The 16202-nt window shown below is 40.3% G+C and overlaps 1 long non-coding RNA gene across 3 annotated transcripts in view; it reads right to left on the reverse strand.

Moving 5' to 3' along the window:
* Positions 1 to 913: 913 nt before the first annotated feature.
* Positions 914 to 16202, reverse strand: part of LINC02911 (long intergenic non-protein coding RNA 2911) — a 58748-nt gene continuing 43459 nt past the window's right edge. For 2 of the 3 annotated variants that reach the window (XR_008514568.1, XR_008514567.1), the window contains 3 exons: positions 1915 to 1956; positions 1549 to 1631; positions 914 to 1008 (listed from right to left, as the gene is read on the reverse strand). This is a non-coding gene — a long non-coding RNA (long intergenic non-protein coding RNA 2911). Of the gene's footprint in view, positions 1009 to 1548; positions 1632 to 1823; positions 1957 to 16202 lie in introns of all 3 variants that reach the window. The other variant, XR_008514571.1, reaches the window with a different exon arrangement.

Consider the following 16202-nt stretch of genomic DNA (forward strand, 5'->3'; position numbering starts at 1 on the left):
AAGGACTGTCTTTTAAACTATTAAACTGATATAAATTTGTTGCAAATACATGAAGCAATATATTAATTTAGAGTAAGAAATAAATGTCTCAAACTTATCTTTCCAGCCCATCCCTTATCTTCAGATGTAACCTCTGACAACAGTGGTGTGTGCTCTTCCCTGTGTTTTTCTAGGTTTGGACACCTGAGTTGTATCATGAATTCTAGAACAGGCTCTGGAATCAGACTACCTGAATGTATGATGCTGGGAAAGTTATTTAACCTCTTTAAAACTCAATTTTTGCATTTATAAAATGGCATGGACAACAATACCACTCTCTCAGCATTGTGAGCATGAAAGGAGATAAGGGTTTTTTTTTTTTTAACATTTTTTTGTTGTGTTTTTTTGTGAGACGGAGTCTTGCTCTATCATCCAGGTTGGAGTGCTGTGGTGCAATCTCGGCTCACTGCAACCTCTGTCTCCCAGGTTCAAGCGATTCTCCTGCCCCAGCCTCCTGAGCAGGTGGAACTACAGGCACATGCCACTACACTGGCTAATTTTTTTGTATTTTTATTTTTAGCAGAGACAAGCTTTCACCATGTTGGCCAGGCTGGTCTCAAACTCCTGACTTCCAGTGATCCATCTGCCTCAGACTCCCCAAGTACTGGGATTACAGGCATGAGCCATCATACCCAGCTAAGATAAGAGTTTTAAAAGCACTTTGCACAGTGCCAGGCAAACACTAATAACTTATCAAATGGTAGCTGTGTATTATATGGAAATTTGGTTTTTAAAAGCAAAAATGTGATCACATTATTCATGTTGTTCTCCATCCTGCTTTTTAAACTCCTCCTTACTGGCACATGTACGCCCACCTCATACTTTCTTAACTGCTGTATAATCTTAAAGCTCTATAGTTTGTTTGCAAATACATCCTTCTGGTATTTTAATTTTATTTTATACAATTACTGGAACTTGGCATTCTGGAGCCAGCAGTGTTCCCAGGTAGGTCAACACAACTTGAGGATTCTAAAAATAATGATAAAAAGGAGAAGATGAATCATTTAATGAATTTCAACTGTGTTCCAAGTATTGTGTTGGTGACTTTATATGTCTCATTTCTGGCCCGCACCACACTGTTCTGCCTCCGTGGAAATGATCTCAAAGGTGAAGAGCCCTGTCTCCTGCCTGCAAGCTGGTGGATGCTTCTGGCACTTGGAGAATTCCACCATCCAACAGCCTTTCACTGGGCCATGAACCAGTCCTCAGTGGAACCCATCGGTCTTAGTTTGCTTTGTGTGTGTGTGTGTGTGTGTGTGTGTGTGTGGAGTTTTGGTCCTGGTCCAAGGAGTGGAGAGGAGAGGGTGTTGGAAAGATGGCCAATGAACGGGAATTTGAGAAATGTGAGTGAAGAGATACTCAATGGGGAAACGGTGGGGTCAGGACCTCCTGAAGATGTGTTTCAGAGAAAGATAAGAGATCACTTTTTTCTTTCTCTAGTTTGCCTTCTAGTTTCAAGGGGGAAGCTGAGAAGCAGGGTCTTTTCTTATTAAATGAGTGAGATCTTACCCAGAAGCGTAGGCAAAAGACAGGCAAGCTTTAAAGCCTACTGCTGTATTCCCAAGCTCCCGTGTGGAAAAAATGAAGGGTCCCTGTTAAGAGGAAAGTTCAGGCTATAGCTCCCCAGTACTCTTTCCAGGAAGCTGCTCATGTTGAATGCAAAGAAGTTGGAGCAATCACCATCCAATAGCCCACAGGGTCCCAAGGCGGCCCTGTCTAGCAAGGAAAAGAAAAAGCGCATCTACCATACCATGAAGTCTCGGCAGTGAGGATGGAGTTCCTACCCTATTGTCCTACTGCCCCCAAAGAGCAGGTTGTTAGGCTCTTAGGTCAGCTGAGTGTGATGGTCCTGACTATAGTTAAGAATGGTTTTACCTTCTGGGACTGGGCTGTCCACACACAAATAACTTGCTGGTCCTTATAAAAAATAGACATAGACAAAAAACAATTACCCTCTTATTTTTTAAATATTAGATATTGAATTTAGATATTATATTATTTATATGAATATTTTGAATTTTTATGTTAAAACATAGCATTATTATTTAGTATTATACTTAATATTATACTTAGTACTATTATGATCACTATATATTAATTAATAGTTAATCATATAGTAATATTAGTACTATACTACACAGTATATATTATTATATACTACTAATAATAGTTATTTATTATAATATAAGAAATAAAAATATCGTTATATATAGTTATAGTAATTATTTATAATACCAATTTCTTATATACTAATCCTAGTATTAGGTAGTATAATTAATTAATATATATTAAAATACAGTAACTATATATTAATTAATATATAGTAATCATAATAATTACTATCTTAATATCAAATACCTGTTAATATCGAAATTCAAACTCCTGACATATAGTTTAGTTGCAGCAGTCAGCTTTATATTTAAAGTTTCCAAGCTTCTTCTACTTCTGATGAAAGTCTGGTGAACAAAGATACTCTTCATATACAGGAACATTTTCCTGGAATAGCTCAGGTCTGGGAAAAAAAAATTTCCCAGAGGCCCCTTGTCAAGAGTTAGTTTTTTAATTGCCTGGGGCTCGATTTATCCTCTTATCTTCTAAAAATTCTTCCCAATTTTCCCAGCCATATTTAAGTCCCGCTAACTCCATGAAATCTTCCCACATCTTCTCCAATCCACGGATTTCTTCTTTTGATTAATTCTCACAAGTGCCATATTCTAGGCAACATTGTTGGAGCATTTACCCTCTCTCTATTAATATTAGTTTTGCTGGACTGTAAGTGCAGCAAAAACAGTGACGGTTTATGATTTTCTTTCGACATCCATTACATGACCTAGAATCATCTCGAGTGTATACACTGGACTCAGTAAATATTTTTGGGTTCTAATCTCAAGTCAATAAGAACAACAAAAATCCCTACTTGTAAAAAAAAAATGCCCATTTTTTTCTTTTTCTTTCTTAACCCAATAATGAAATCCTTGGGAAAATATTTTTACATAGGAATCTTAATCTTGCCATGTCAGTTTGAGAAAAGGATATTCTTTATTTGGTGTGTCAGTGGATTTGTGACAGTTCTTATGACCCATGACTTGAAATGAGATAGGTTAGTAAACATTTACGAGTTTTTCTATGGTCTCTAAACAGAACCCTTTGAAAAAAGCAAACTCAGATTCTGGCAAACTTTAGATAACTTCAGACAAAGAGAGAAAAGCTCTGCCCAAAGCAGTATTTACCAAATTTAGTTGGAGTTATTTGTAAAAGAAAAGGTTTTGATGGTCACAGAAGGCTTGAGAAATCATGATTAAACAAAGTTATTTGTGTTTCTTCATCACAAAATTTCGCAGTACTTTTAATATGCTAATAACTTCTAAGAAGGAAAGCACTTCCCAAACTTAGTGAAATCCTCTTCACCTTATCCTTCTCCGTGGAGTGTCTATGGGTCTATTATTTTACGAGTCATTTGTTTTTACCTCTGCTCACTCATCTGTCACTCACTTGGTACAGAGCCCTCCATGGACGCCTTTTGACTAAGCACAAGGGTGCCCTGATTTCCATCAAGACACGAGTAATGCTAGTTCCCATCCACCCCATCTCCATCCCCTACCTTTGTAGAATCCTCTTCTGTAATAATGACAGTGTGTTTAGGAGACCTTTGTTTAGCTAAAGTATTTCTTTTACTAAGCCTGTCTATTTTCCAAATTAATATTTTTTCTTTCTTCTTCTTTTTTTTTTTTTAAACAGACATGGTCTTACTCTGTCACCCAGGCTGAAGTGCAGTAGCATGATCATAGCTCACTGCAGCTTCAAACACCTGGGCTAGAGCAATCCTCCCACCTGAGCTTCCCAAGTAGCTGGGACTACAGGCATGTGCCACCGTGGGTGGCTTTGTAGACTGATTTTTTGATAGCATAGCAAATCCTATTTCTCAATTGTCATGATGATATTTATGTGTAGTAAATATGTTAATATGAAGTTATTATACAATAATCCATCCAGTTGGCATATAAAACGTGTTTAGGCCTGCCAAAAATGTAACTCCTGCTCTCAGAACCAGCTGCCCAAGATAGAAGGGGGAAAAGGGGTGATTAGGAGTTGACAGCAAAACAGTAAAAGCCTACAGTTCTCCACTGAGTTTAAGGTAAATTTGTGCCACTATGATATTGCTAAAAACAAATACAGATGATGATTTGAGGCTAAATTAACATGTTTATATGTAGAAGTTAAAGTACTTTTGCAGATCACTCAGGTACCAAGCAAGAGGAGGGACTGCCCACTCTATGCTGGTCAGATCACTGACGCAGAGTTCTGTAATCAGTTATGAGTCCTATATTCTAAGAAGCCAAGTGACAATTGCCAAAGTATAAAGAGGAAAATGAGGGCAATCAAAAGGCGGTTGCACAAGGAGCATTAGATCTGGTACAATGTGGACATTTGTAAGGCTGTCAAGGGAGCTGCCTTCCGATCTCAGTTCTAAGTACAAAGTCAGTGGGTGGATGTTACAGACAGACAGCTTCTGACTGCATACAGGAAGATATGGTCAGAGGCATAAAAAAAAGAAGATATGGCCTCTCACATTCGTAAACATCTCATCATGAAGGATATTTAAACAACTCCTTTGCCTCTACATTTGAAAGTAGATTTAATCATAAGGTAAAGATGGAACCAAGGCCACTAGCAATGTACCTAATGTAAAACTCTTTGCAGCTCCTCTAGCAAAGGCAGATGTGCCAAAAATGTTCACCCAGGCCCTGTTCTGGCAGGGTGGGAAATGTGTACTTGGTTCCCCCACTTCCTGTGTGCCCTGGATCAAAGGAACTTTCTCCAAGGTTCTGTCCCAGCTCTGAGGTCTTTTAACAAATATATTATAGACTTCTACCAGCTTGTCATGAGGTCACCTAGTCATGACCTCAAGGAAGTCCCATCTTGTCTCTGAGCCCTGATTTACAACTCTGTGAACTGAAGACATTGAATTAGATGAGCCTAAGATTCTCTCCTGTTCTGACATTTCGTGATTTTATAGACATGCATGAAGCAGAGCAGGAGAAGAGCTTAGAAACCCACTTACTTTAGCTAAAACAGTTTAGCTTTAGGAATCTTCCACTGAAAAATGTACCATTTTCATCCATTCTCAGTTCAAAGCATCAGAGTACAGATTAGGGTTTTTTTGGTGGTAAACAGGGATTCAAGGAAATAAAACATATTCAGGAAGTTTTATTTTATTTTATTTTTATTTTTTTGGTTTGTTTTTTGAGACAGGGTCTCACTCTCTTGCCCAGGCTGGAGTGCAGTGGTGCCATCACAGCTTACTGTAGCCTCAACTTTCTGGGCTCAAGTGATCCTCCCACCTCAGCCTCCAAAGTAGCTGTGACTACAGGCTTGGGCCACCATGCCTGGCTAATTTTTGTAATTTTTTTTCTTTTTGGAGATGGGATTTTGTCATATTGCCCAGGCTGGTGGTTGAGCTCCAGAGCTCAAGTGTTCTGCCCACCTCAGCCTCCAAAAGTGTTGCGATTACAGGCATGAGCCACCACACTCTGCCTCAGGGAAGTTTTACAAAGCAAGATGGGAAAGATGGATCAGGGGCTTGGAAAGAAGGATATGAGCTCTTTGAGGAACAAAGGATTTGGGAATGGGAGGGGGGCTTGGAGGGAGAACATTTCCCAGTCAGTCCCAGCAAGGATCGGAGTCCACCAAACATAACCCAAAGGAAGTGAATAGAAGAAGCGGCATTCCAAAGCCATTTCTGGGCTGCCTCTTAACCACAGCAGGAAGCCTTCTCTGATAACCCTTCCTCCTCTGGCTGAGTGCCATTGTGTGATGTCTCTGTTGCTGACACTGTTTCAGTTTCCCTAGCTGGACTAGACTGTCACTCGTGACCAATTTCTACTCTCTACAACTCTTGGATGTGATGGGGAAGGCAAACCTAGAGTTTGGAGTTCCAAAAGATAAATGGTGAGCTGGATTCTCTCTACCATCCACCTCAACAAAGAAACACTAGACTTCACACCCACCCCCTGTAGCTGAGCTGAATGGGTCCTGCCCATTCTCAGGGACTTACCCAGGAGCTAACATGTCCATAGCTCCCACCTGCAGATCCTGATGGGTCTACCTGGGCCTGAGCTCAGGGCTAGCTGGAAATGGGAGCCAGTACCCTTCCATGAGCAGCACTCTACCAATTTAGGAAAAGAGCTGCTGGAGGATGGACCAAGATTTCCTGGCCCCTTAGGTCCCCTTGTAGTGGTTTCTTAAAGGGTTCCAAGTGGGATTGGGCCTACCTATCAACAGCAATACCTCATGTGTGACACTCTTCATTGGCCCTTTTCCTTCCCTATCATGTGAGACTCACTAACAGTGTTCCCTGGAATCAGCTTCCAAATAAATTACCTGTTCGCAAGTCCCCATCAAGGGGGCTACTTTTAGAAGGACCACAGGATAGATGCCCATTAAACTCCACAAAGGCCATTTTGGCTCCTGCTGGATGCAGCTATATTGCTAAGTCCTGTTTCATGGAACTTACAAGGGAAAACAATGGCAGGGCCCCAATGGAAGTTGCTGTGAAAACTATAGCCCTGGGCACCATGTTCGTCCCCCCACCCCCATCCCATGCATTCATCTCTGTCGTCTTTTTCAAATTTGATTTTAAATATTTACAGCATCATACATCTTCCCCCACCAGATATTACTAATGAACTGTTATTGTCTGCAAAACCTCCCAGATGAGTGATGGCCAACTTAAAAAGAGCATCAATGTTTTATTCGTAAAATAGAAGCTGGAAACAGAAAATGCCTATGCGCTTTTAGGCCTTTGATCATTATTATTATTGATACTTCAGTACAAAGGAGGCACTTGGGCAATTAGCAAAATCAAACAGAACTGAAGATTCTATATAGCAGCAATAAAAATTATGTAAATATGTAAATGCTTACAAACGTTTAAATCAATAAGTAGGGCACATTTCAAGAAAATGTAAATGTTCAACCTGTACATTTCAAGAAAAATGTGGAATGTGAAATGCCTTTTCTGAGGGTGAATATCTCCCTTAGAAGAAGAAACTCCAGATACTGCACTATCCTGCCAGAGAGAGGGCTGTGCCACTGTCAATTTGTATTTCTGGATTGCAATGAAATTTCAGAGACCCCCATGGCCATTAACATCAGCCTTCTGGAGTTGACTTGCATTCTGTCCCCATCTGCCCTGCCTTTCTTCTCTTACTGCTTGTTCACAATGTGAACCCCAGATGGAGTTTCCTCTTCTGATTCTGGCAGGCAGCCTGGTTTAGCAGACAGCAGAGGGTGCCTCTTGGTGACTGGATTCTGGGAGCCACAGAAATTAGAGTGCAAATCTTAGCTGGCCTTTCCAGCTGTGTGACTTGGAGCACAATAGTTAGTCTCTCTGAATCTCAGTTTCTTTATCTTTTAGGTGGAGATAAGAATACCAACCTAAGCTAATGCAGACCACATGCTTAGTGTGGTGACCGGTGCCTCATAAGTGCTCAGTGTGAGTGGCTATTCCCTGCCCAGCATACGGTAAATGAGCACAATTTCTACAGACTCTGCTGGCTCTGCTTATGGGAGGACCTGCATTTTTAAATGGTTTGTCTTTGCCCAGTGAATCTGTGATCCCAGGTATCCCAGCCTAGATGAGATCATGGCATTCAAGTAAGCTAGAAAATCCTCATCACTACAGATTTAAGGCTTTTACTGGGAACAGTTTCCTTCTAGGTTGATAAGCAGTGGCTGAGAGCCCATGCCCACCACTCAGCCTCCTTGAAGTGGCAGCCAGCACAACTTCTCCAGATGTCATTTTGCTAAGTAGGAATTCAGGAGGATGAAGACCGTACTGAGAAAATGAGGCAATGGAGAAATACTAGAGGGTGGGAGTCAAACACTTGGGTTACCCTCCCAGACCCACCACACATGGCTATGTGACCTTAGGATAAAATAAGATAACCAGGGTCTCTAAAGAGTGTGTACCTGGCGTCTAAAAGTCCTGGTCTAGAAATTCGGCTTTACTACATCCTTATCTGTGAGTCTTAGGGAAAAAGGCCTATCTTTTCTTGGCCTCAGTTTCCTCATCCGTAAAAGTTCAAAATGCCTGGTATATGGAGAGCGCTCTGGACAGCAGCAGACTCATAGGAAGTGTTCATAGCCATTATTGCCCGAGTCTTGTTTCCTCATTTGTATAATAGGACGGTCATCTCTTGCTCTGCCTACCTCAGAGGCCTCCAGAGAAACTCTTCATAGGCTAGCTCTTCATAGGATGAAATCATCTGCAGCCTCAGATAATGATTGATATTCTTACTGTTTCTGCAGCAGATTCTGGATGACCACTTAAAAGATCATGCTTCAAATTAGCACTCACCAATTACAATAACGAAAGAACACACATATGTGATTTCATTTAACTGTGCCCTATTTGAGGTCATTGCCCAAGTTATGGAAACCGATCATCTTCTGCCCTCATGACAAGTTCATATCTCTCTATTCTTCCATTTTGCTGCAATTTTCTGAAACAAGAGACCCAGTCCTCTCCAGAGGGAAGAATCTTCAGCTAGACCTTGGGAACAGTAAAGCAGAAATAGAGGCATCCTGGGAAATGGTCAGCTTTCTGCTGGGATGGGGTAGGAGAGGAAGGTGGTGATGTTCCCAGTGTTACTGTGCCCTTCCTTCCAGGTTAGGCTGATTATAAAGCAGCTTAGATTCAGTCACCAAGCTTAACAGTGTGGGTGACAGAATAATGTAATGTCTTCTCCAGGAGGGCTAAGTAAGCCCCAGCATAGACTTTTCACAATCACTGTGCAGACAGAGCCTGAATGCCCCTGGCTGTTGAGCATGTCGTGGGACACAGGAGGTTGGCTATTTGCTAGATGCTCTCAGCAACTAAGAAATTTCCATCCTTCTCTGATGTTTTCTAGGTCTACCTTGAGACTGAGTCACTTATCTCTGTGTCCCCTAAAACAGAGCACAGTATGTGGCACATATGCATAAAACAAATGTTTGTTGGTTGAAGAAATAAATTCATGTACTGGTGGGGGATGAGTATGGCAGAAAGGATGAATGGATTGATGACTCCTAGGCAGAAAGCAACAAAAATAAAAAGAGAATATACTGAAATGTCTGGGAATGTAGTCTAGAGGCAGTGCTCCTGGATTGCAGATCATGTACTAAGCTAACTGCAAGGAACCCTGCAGTATTTGGCTTCACAAGAGGACCAATTCTATAGAAGCTCCAGCAACCAGGATATAAATGCTGCCATGCCCCCTCTGGTCCATCTATGTGCCAAGAATCTGAGGCAGAATGAAATGTTGGGAGTAGGATGAGGGGCACAGGATGCATTGCTGACTATCACTTTCCAGCCCCAAGCACCAGGCTCCTTCTCTTCTGCCCTCCTGTCCTTACTGCTGCGCAAGTGACTCACCTATACTGGACCTCCAGGGCAAGGCAGAAGTCATAGAAGCCCACTCTGTCACAAAGATAGAAAATTGAAATAATAAATGGGGGCTTTGAAGGGAGAACGTACAGAGGATGAGAAGAATTGTAGCCTCCACATGACTTCCCTGTTCCAGCTGTACCTCCAAGGAGCCCCAGGACCCACTTCCTCTTTCCACTATTCTCACCAGGCTTTGGCTCAGTCAATTCCCATTTGCAGCAAAGGATGCTTGAGTACCACAAGGCGCAATGTTCCCTCTTTTTATCTGTGTAATTCTCAGGATTCAAAGCAATCTTTAATAAGCTAACTATTGGTGCTCTTTTCTGCTTGGAGAGAAAATAAGTAAATCTCATAAAGATATTTGCCTTCTAAACACCCGATCTACTCCTTTCTCTGGAAGTATTTAACCAAAACCTATTATATGTCTGCTCCTTTCTCAGGGAGCTGGATAAATGGACTTTGCTAACGACGTGGATGCCAGGAGAGAGAATTATGGAGGTGACGATTAGCATGTTTCCTCATCCAGGAGGCAATCTGTGCCTCCAAGTGATGGGTAACAGGCATCTAGATCTCCACAGTGGGTTAGGAAATCAAAGGTTTTTAACCATCACCACCACATACCCCAGTGAACCAGCTACCCTGGTAACTGGATACAAATTCTGCCACAGTCCCTTTGGGGTTTAATTTTCACGGGTCTCTGGTTACAAATCATCAAAGAAATCTGAACCAGTGGCAGTGCACATACGGTTAATTGAGTCATTTTTTCCCAGGATGTCAGCTTTTGTTGCTATTTCTATTCTGAAACACTGACTCACACTGTTAATTTAAACTGTGTGTGTAACCGTGGAGATTTCATTACCTTTGGCATTCTTTTTTTTTCTGTCCTAGAAAATCTAATTTCAGAAAAGAGAGGAGAAGGTAAAAGTCACTTCCACCTCCTGCACTCAAATCTTTCATATACACAAAAGTTTCCATTGGTCTACTGGAAGAAATCTCCACTGGTGCCATTTTCTACTCTGTTGCCTAATGAAATAGGAAAGGTGTGGCTCTGAGAGATGCCAGCCAATGTGCCATTCCTGCAAAGCAAGATAGAAGAGCCAACTCTGCAGCAAGCTTAACTCTGAGCTGTGGCTTACCAGTCCATAAGAGAAGAAAGTTGAACCAGGTGATCTCTAAGGAAATTTCCTGCTTGGACATTACAGAAAAATCACCCCATGGTAGCCTTCTCCTGAGTGTGCATCACAGAATACTGGTTTAGTCCTTCATTGGGCCATTCAAAAGGTATTTACTGAACACCTCTTTTGGCACCATGGGGTGTCTAAACACTTGTAAACTGCAATGGCCAAGAGCATGATTCTGGTGTCAGAGGTTTATGTCTGAGCCCTGGCTTCACATCACTTACTAGCTGCACGAACCTGGACAAGTTCTGTGCCTCAATTTTCTTATCTACAAAATACAGTAATCATCATAGCTGCCTCCTAGGGTTATTGTAAATATGAATGAGTTGGCTCGTTTATTGTAAATATGAAAGAGTCATGTGTCAAACTACTTAGAACTATGCCTGGCCTGCAATAGGTGTTGTTTTTTTTTGTTGTTATAACACTGGTGAGCAAAAGCCAATGCAGTCACTCTCTTCATAGAGCTTACAGTCTTATATGGGAGACAGATATTTATCAAACATTCATTCAAACAAAGTTAAAATTGCAATTATGGCAAGTTTTATACATGTATATGTTGCTATAAGAGCTTATAATATGGATATTTTGACCCAGTAAGGGAAGGTTTCCCTAAGCTTGAGCTTAGATGCAAAGAATAATACAGGAGTTACTTCAAGGAATGGATGGTGTATTTTAAATATGGGCAATATTGAAAAAAATAAAAGAGTAAAAGGAAAGGCATTTAAGGCAGAGGAATCAGCTTGTTTAAAGGCCTGTGGAAGAAGGAAGCAGGTGCAATGTCCTGATGTGTATTCTCTGTCCTCCTGGGTACCTAGGTACATGCTGGGATTGCATGTCCCTGCCTCTGAACGCGGATGTGCACATGTGACTTTTTCTGCCCAATGGAATGGGAACATACATGTGTGTGTATGCACACCATGGCTGCATGGAAGCCTCAAGAGCTAGCGTGCAATTGGCTATGCTTTCTTCTAGTGCACGCACACCCCTGCAGGGTGCCACTGCTAATACATACTGGATATGTACTTTGAGCAATAAATGAGCCTTTGTGCTTTTAAGATGCTGTGATTTGGGGGTTGCTTGTTGCTGCAGCCTAACCTATCATATCGTGATTCATAGAGAAGGTCAATAAAACTGGCAATAAGAGAGTAAAGAGGATGAAGGGGTAAGGTAAGATAGGGCAGTGTTTAGGGTAAATAGTAAGAGCTTTGTCAAGTTAAGGAGAGGTGATGCCATCCTAAGAGCAAAGGCAAGTTACTGAAGGATCTGAAATGTGGAGAAATGATGGGAAAAAGGGCAAAGAGTAAGGAAGCAGGAATAAATAGACCCAGGGAGTCAACTGCATGGCCCAGGCAAGAGACCATGATAGTTTTGCTACAGTGGTGGTAGCAGACAGAAAGTAGTGGATATCTTTGAGATCTATTTGGGAGGTTGGAATTGATGGGACTTTGGTGATGGACCGACTATGAGCAGTGAAACAAGAGGGGGCTTCCATATTGCTGGCTTGTCCAACTGGACAAATGATGGGGCCACTTACTGAAATGGCTCATAATTAAAGAGGAGCCAAAAGCAGGGTTTCAATTAGCAAAACTTTCTTGTGTCCAAGAACAGTTTCTAGCAGAAGGCTTATACCAACATTAATTCATCAGCAAGAAAAAAGTTAACTCTAACTGACAGTGAAGGTATTTCTAAAAATAATTCCAAGTACTCTATCACGCAAGCAAAGAATGTGCTTCAGAAAAAGAATTTCTCCCCCCACCACGCAAAGGAAAACATCCAGAAAAAATATTATTCTTGTCATTTTTGTAGGGGGGTGGATTTTTCCTCATGATATATTATGATAAATATATCATGCTATCATGCCTATTAAGAGTCCAAAAAGGAAAGTAAAATTTGTTTGTTATATTTGACTTTATTGAAAGTAGTAGAAGCAACACAAAACTTTGAGTCAGAGGAGCCTGTGTTTGAACCCAAGATTTTCCACTTATTAGCTGGGTGAACTTGGGTCAATTATGACATTTCTATACATCCCAATTCACTCAACTGTACTACTAATACAGAGAATTAATGTCCTTATCTCAGCTGATTTTATCAGATAGGATAGTATATATGACTTGCTGAGTATCTATGTCCTTAGGATACAGAGGGGCTCATTAAATGTTAACCTCTTACTGGGGGGATTATCTGATAGAGATATTAACAGGGGGTTTGTAATAGAGGTGTGAGACCTGGATAAGACTATTCATTTCTCTTTCCCTATGAAGATCTTGTTCAAAGAATTCTAAATAGAAGATACTGTAGCTAATTGAGACTATGACTCCTGCTTCAATTCCTTCATATAGAGGTTAAAGCTGGGTTAAACAACATTGCTTAAGCCAAAAAACTAAAGTTGGGCTCTGGCTTTCTGCTTTTGCTTTGAATCTGAGGTGGCTAGTAGTCACAGACAGCAGAGAGGAATAGAAAGAGAGAGAGGGTGGCCAGTCCTGATTGGGAGGCTGGCTCTTTCCAGATGTTCCTGCCTTGTGCAGACAGAGTACGCAAGTGGAAGGTTGTATTTCCCTTTGATCTCTTACCTAAGTGAGTCTGTTATCAGTAACACAGGCCAGTAACATTAATAAGATCTACTGGTTAATCTAATAGCTACTATGATTTTGAAATGCCATTGAGCATAAATAATTTTTCTCAAATTCCTGAGGTAACTGTAATATAAAATGAAAATATCAGGGATTTCTACTGGTGAATACAATCACAGGTACCATTAGTACCATTGCAGTTTGTTATGTACATTCATAATAGAAGATTACAATTCTAATAGGTAGAAGTTAGCATAGGTATTTTTTTCCTCATCGAAGTTTATTCCCGTACCCTACTGGGATTCTACCCAGGTACCTACCCTCTTCCTCATCCCACCACAGTGTTCGGTGCCTGCAGAAGCCTTTTTTTTTTTTTTTTTTTTTTTTTTTTGAGACAGAGTCTAACTCCATCACCCAGGCTGTAGTGCGGTGGTGCCATCTCAGCTCACTGCAGCCTCCGCCTCCCGGGTTCAAGGGATTCTCCTGCCTCAGCCTCCGGAGTAGCTGGGATTACAGGCACCCACCACTACGCCCAGCTAATTTTTTGTATTTTTAGTTGAGACGGGGTTTCACCATGTTGGTCAGGCTGGTCTTGAACTCTTGACCTCATGATTCACCCGCCTCAGCCTCCCAAAGTGCTGGTATTACAGGCGTGAGCCACTGCGCCCGGCCTATTTTTTTAATGTAATACTTTTATTCAGGTGTAATTAACATACCACACAATTCATCCATTTAAAGTATATAACTCAGAGGTTTTAGTGCCTTTCAGAGAGGTGTGCAACTGTCGCCACGATTTTAGAACAGCTTTATCATCCCCAAATGAAACCCCATACCTGTAGCAGTCACTTCCTCCCCACTTTCACCCAGACCGAGGCAACAACTAATCTACTCTACAATTTTGCTATTCTGGACATTTTATATAAATAAAATCATACAGGCCGGGCACGGTGGCTCACACCTGTAATTACAGCACTTTGGGAGGCTGAGGTGGGCAAATCGCTGGTGGTCAGGAGTTCGAGACCAGCCTGGCCAACATGGCAAAACCCTGTCTCTACTAAAATACAAAAATTAGCCAGGCGTGGTGGCAGGCACCTGTAATCCCAGCTACTTGGGAGGCTGAGGCAGGAGAATCACTTGAACCTGCGAGGTGGAGCTAAGATCATGCCATTGCACTCCAGCCTGGGTGACAGTGAGACACCATCTCAAAAAAAAAAAAAAATTATACAATATGTGGTCTTCTATAACTGGCTTTTTACACATAGCGTGTTTTCAGGCTTCATTCATGTTGTAGCATATATGAGTACTTCATTTCTCTTTTTTTGCTGAATAATATTCTGTTATATAAATACAACAATGTGGTTTATTCATTCGTCAGTTGCTAGACATCTGAGATGTTTCTGGTTTTGGCTGTTATGAATAATGCTGTTATAAATATTGGTGTACAAGTTTTTGTGTGGACATAAGTTTCTCTTGGGTCTGTATCTAAGAGTGGGATTTCTGGATCATGTGGTAACTCCATGTTTAACTTTTGAATAGTCATTCAAATATTTGAAGTGACTGTACCATTAGTTATTCAAATATTCAAATAAAGTGACTGTACCATTTTACATTTCCACCAGGAGTATATTAGAGCTTCAATTCTCCACAACTAATCCGACACTTGTTTTACCTATCTTTTTATTATAGCCGTCTTAGTGGGTGTGAAGTGGTATCTTATTATGGTTTTGAAGAGCATTTCTCTGATAGCTAATGATGCTGCACATCTTTTTATGCACTTATTGGCCATTTGTTTGTCTTCTTTGGAGAAGTATATATTCAAGTTATTTGCCCATTCTTAAATTGGATTGTCTTTTTATTATGGACTTGTGTATGTTCTTTATATATTCTAACATAATTTTTTTATCAGATATTTGATTTTCAACTATTCTCCCATTCTGTGGATGTCTTTTCATTTTTGATAGTGTGCTTTGAAGAGCAGGATTTAATTTTGATGAGGTCTAATTTATCTATTTTCTATTATTTTTTTCCTTGTGCTTTTAATACCATAGCTAAGAAAGCTTTGCCTAATCACAGATCATGAAGATTTACTGCTATATTTTCTTCTAGCAGTTTTATAATTTTCACTCTTATGTTTAGATATTGAGTTACTTTGGGTATACAGTATGAGTAAGGGTCAAACTTTATTCTTTTATCTGTGAATATCCAGTTTTCCCAGCACCTTTCATTGAAAATACTGTTTTTCCCAATTAAGTTATCTTGGTACTCTGATCAAAATTCAATTGACTATAAATGTAAAGGTTTACTTCTTTATTTAAGACTTTGTTTTTTTCTAGCTTTATTGAGGTTTGATTGACAAATAAAATGGTATGTATTTAAGGTATACAATACAATATTTTGATATATGTATAAATTATGTAATGAATACAAAAATCAAGCTAATTAGCATACCCACCATCCCACAATCTCACATGGTTATCTTTTTTATAGTAAGAACACTTAAGATCTACTCTCTTAGCAAATCTCCAGTATGCAATAGGTATATATTATTAATTATAGTCATCGTGGTGTAAATTAGGTATCTAGAACTTTTTCATCTTGTAACTGAAAATTTGTACCCTTTGAACAGCATTTCCTCTTTTCTCCCACTCCTTTGCCCTTGATAACTACCATTCTACTCTCTTCCTATGAGCTCATTTAAAAAAATTCAACATATAAGTGAGATCATGCAGTGTCTTTCTGTGTCTGGCTTATTTCATTTACCATAATGTCCTCCAGCTTCATCATGTTGTAAATGGCAAGGTTTCCTTCCTTTTTAAGTCTGAGTAATATACCACATTTTCTTTATCTGTTTTTCCAACGAGAGATACCTAGGTTGCTTCCATATCGTAGTTATTGTGAATAAAACTGCAGTGAACATGGAAGTGCAAATGCCTCTTTGACATACTGATTTCAGTTCCTTTGGATAAATTTATTGTTCCTTTGGACAAA

This window comes from Pongo abelii, chromosome 18 (genome assembly GCF_028885655.2).
Source record: "Pongo abelii isolate AG06213 chromosome 18, NHGRI_mPonAbe1-v2.0_pri, whole genome shotgun sequence".
In the NCBI taxonomy this organism is placed as follows: domain Eukaryota; kingdom Metazoa; phylum Chordata; class Mammalia; order Primates; family Hominidae; genus Pongo; species Pongo abelii.